General features: G+C 56.3%; 1 long non-coding RNA gene across 1 annotated transcript; it reads right to left on the bottom strand.

The window, feature by feature from the left end:
• Positions 1-2,220: 2,220 nt before the first annotated feature.
• Positions 2,221-2,927, bottom strand: LOC107676184 (uncharacterized). The gene is made up of 3 exons (XR_001632704.1): positions 2,918-2,927; positions 2,531-2,552; positions 2,221-2,263 (listed from the first exon to the last, which is right to left on the bottom strand). It is a non-coding gene; the product is annotated as an uncharacterized LOC107676184 (long non-coding RNA).
• Positions 2,928-3,989: the final 1,062 nt, after the last annotated feature.

Genomic DNA, 3,989 nt, shown 5'->3' with positions numbered 1-3,989 from the left:
CAACACCCTAGCAACCACCCCAGGTACCTTAGCAACCGCATAGCAACACCCTAGCAACCACCCCAGGTACCTTAGCAACCGCATAGCAACACCCTAGCAACCACCCCAGGTACCTTAGCAACCGCATAGCAACACCCTAGCAACCACCCCAGGTACCTTAGCAACCGCATAGCAACACCCTAGCAACCACCCCAGGTACCTTAGCAACCGCATAGCAACACCCTAGCAACCACCCCAGGTACCTTAGCAACCGCATAGCAACACCCTAGCAACCACCCCAGGTACCTTAGCAACCGCATAGCAACACCCTAGCAACCACCCCAGGTACCTTAGCAACCGCATAGCAACACCCTAGCAACCACCCCAGGTACCTTAGCAACCGCATAGCAACACCCTAGCAACCACCCCAGGTACCTTAGCAACCGCATAGCAACACCCTAGCAACCACCCCAGGTACCTTAGCAACCGCATAGCAACACCCTAGCAACCACCCCAGGTACCTTAGCAACCGCATAGCAACACCCTAGCAACCACCCCAGGTACCTTAGCAACCGCATAGCAACACCCTAGCAACCACCCCAGGTACCTTAGCAACCGCATAGCAACACCCTAGCAACCACCCCAGGTACCTTAGCAACCGCATAGCAACACCCTAGCAACCACCCCAGGTACCTTAGCAACCGCATAGCAACACCCTAGCAACCACCCCAGGTACCTTAGCAACCGCATAGCAACACCCTAGCAACCACCCCAGGTACCTTAGCAACCGCATAGCAACACCCTAGCAACCACCCCAGGTACCTTAGCAACCGCATAGCAACACCCTAGCAACCACCCCAGGTACCTTAGCAACCGCATAGCAACACCCTAGCAACCACCCCAGGTACCTTAGCAACCGCATAGCAACACCCTAGCAACCACCCCAGGTACCTTAGCAACCGCATAGCAACACCCTAGCAACCACCCCAGGTACCTTAGCAACCGCATAGCAACACCCTAGCAACCACCCCAGGTACCTTAGCAACCGCATAGCAACACCCTAGCAACCACCCCAGGTACCTTAGCAACCGCATAGCAACACCCTAGCAACCACCCCAGGTACCTTAGCAACCGCATAGCAACACCCTAGCAACCACCCCAGGTACCTTAGCAACCGCATAGCAACACCCTAGCAACCACCCCAGGTACCTTAGCAACCGCATAGCAACACCCTAGCAACCACCCCAGGTACCTTAGCAACCGCATAGCAACACCCTAGCAACCACCCCAGGTACCTTAGCAACCGCATAGCAACACCCTAGCAACCACCCCAGGTACCTTAGCAACCGCATAGCAACACCCTAGCAACCACCCCAGGTACCTTAGCAACCGCATAGCAACACCCTAGCAACCACCCCAGGTACCTTAGCAACCGCATAGCAACACCCTAGCAACCACCCCAGGTACCTTAGCAACCGCATAGCAACACCCTAGCAACCACCCCAGGTACCTTAGCAACCGCATAGCAACACCCTAGCAACCACCCCAGGTACCTTAGCAACCGCATAGCAACACCCTAGCAACCACCCCAGGTACCTTAGCAACCGCATAGCAACACCCTAGCAACCACCCCAGGTACCTTAGCAACCGCATAGCAACACCCTAGCAACCACCCCAGGTACCTTAGCAACCGCATAGCAACACCCTAGCAACCACCCCAGGTACCTTAGCAACCGCATAGCAACACCCTAGCAACCACCCCAGGTACCTTAGCAACCGCATAGCAACACCCTAGCAACCACCCCAGGTACCTTAGCAACCGCATAGCAACACCCTAGCAACCACCCCAGGTACCTTAGCAACCGCATAGCAACACCCTAGCAACCACCCCAGGTACCTTAGCAACCGCATAGCAACACCCTAGCAACCACCCCAGGTACCTTAGCAACCGCATAGCAACACCCTAGCAACCACCCCAGGTACCTTAGCAACCGCATAGCAACACCCTAGCAACCACCCCAGGTACCTTAGCAACCGCATAGCAACACCCTAGCAACCACCCCAGGTACCTTAGCAACCGCATAGCAACACCCTAGCAACCACCCCAGGTACCTTAGCAACCGCATAGCAACACCCTAGCAACCACCCCAGGTACCTTAGCAACCGCATAGCAACACCCTAGCAACCACCCCAGGTACCTTAGCAACCGCATAGCAACACCCTAGCAACCACCCCAGGTACCTTAGCAACCGCATAGCAACACCCTAGCAACCACCCCAGGTACCTTAGCAACCGCATAGCAACCAACCCTAGTACCCTAGCAACCGCATAGCAACACCTTAGCAACCACCCAGGGAACCCTAGCAACCGCATAGCAACCAACCCTAGTACCCTAGCAACCGCAAAGCAACAACCCCGAGTACCTTAGCAACCGTATAGCAACACCTTAGCAACTGCCTCGGGTACCATAGCAACTACATAGTAAAACCTAACAACTGCCCTAGGTACCCTAGCAACCGCATAGCAACACCATAGCAACCACCCTGAATACCTTATCAACCGCATAGGAACACCTTGGCAATCGCCCCGGGTAACCTAGCAACCGCATAGCAACAGCTTAGCAACCACCGCTGGTACCCTTGCCACCGCATAGCAACACCTTAGCAACCGCCCCAGGTACCCTAGCAACCGCATAGCAACAGCTTAGCAACCACCGCTGGTACCCTTGCCACCGCATAGCAACACCTTAGCAACCGCCCCAGGTACCCTAGCAACCGCATAGCAACAGCTTAGCAACCACCGCTGGTACCCTTGCCACCGCATAGCAACACCTTAGCAACCGCCCCAGGTACCCTAGCAACCGCATAGCAACAGCTTAGCAACCACCGCTGGTACCCTTGCCACCGCATAGCAACACCTTAGCAACCGCCCCAGGTACCCTAGCAACCGCATAGCAACAGCTTAGCAACCACCGCTGGTACCCTTGCCACCGCATAGCAACACCTTAGCAACCGCCCCAGGTACCCTAGCAACCGCATAGCAACAGCTTAGCAACCACCGCTGGTACCCTTGCCACCGCATAGCAACACCTTAGCAACCGCCCCAGGTACCCTAGCAACCGCATAGCAACAGCTTAGCAACCACCGCTGGTACCCTTGCCACCGCATAGCAACACCTTAGCAACCGCCCCAGGTACCCTAGCAACCGCATAGCAACAGCTTAGCAACCACCGCTGGTACCCTTGCCACCGCATAGCAACACCTTAGCAACCGCCCCAGGTACCCTAGCAACCGCATAGCAACAGCTTAGCAACCACCGCTGGTACCCTTGCCACCGCATAGCAACACCTTAGCAACCGCCCCAGGTACCCTAGCAACCGCATAGCAACAGCTTAGCAACCACCGCTGGTACCCTTGCCACCGCATAGCAACACCTTAGCAACCGCCCCAGGTACCCTAGCAACCGCATAGCAACAGCTTAGCAACCACCGCTGGTACCCTTGCCACCGCATAGCAACACCTTAGCAACCGCCCCAGGTACCCTAGCAACCGCATAGCAACAGCTTAGCAACCACCGCTGGTACCCTTGCCACCGCATAGCAACACCTTAGCAACCGCCCCAGGTACCCTAGCAACCGCATAGCAACAGCTTAGCAACCACCGCTGGTACCCTTGCCACCGCATAGCAACACCTTAGCAACCGCCCCAGGTACCCTAGCAACCGCATAGCAACAGCTTAGCAACCACCGCTGGTACCCTTGCCACCGCATAGCAACACCTTAGCAACCGCCCCAGGTACCCTAGCAACCGCATAGCAACAGCTTAGCAACCACCGCTGGTACCCTTGCCACCGCATAGCAACACCTTAGCAACCGCCCCAGGTACCCTAGCAACCGCATAGCAACAGCTTAGCAACCACCGCTGGTACCCTTGCCACCGCATAGCAACACCTTAGCAACCGCCCCAGGTACCCTAGCAACCGCATAGCAACAGCTTAGCAACCACCGCTGG

Source organism: Sinocyclocheilus anshuiensis, unplaced genomic scaffold (assembly GCF_001515605.1).
Source record: "Sinocyclocheilus anshuiensis isolate Anshui unplaced genomic scaffold, SAMN03320099.WGS_v1.1 scaffold4079, whole genome shotgun sequence".
Classification (NCBI taxonomy): Eukaryota; Metazoa; Chordata; class Actinopteri; order Cypriniformes; family Cyprinidae; genus Sinocyclocheilus; species Sinocyclocheilus anshuiensis.
This window is presented reverse-complemented; position numbering and strand designations above follow the sequence as displayed.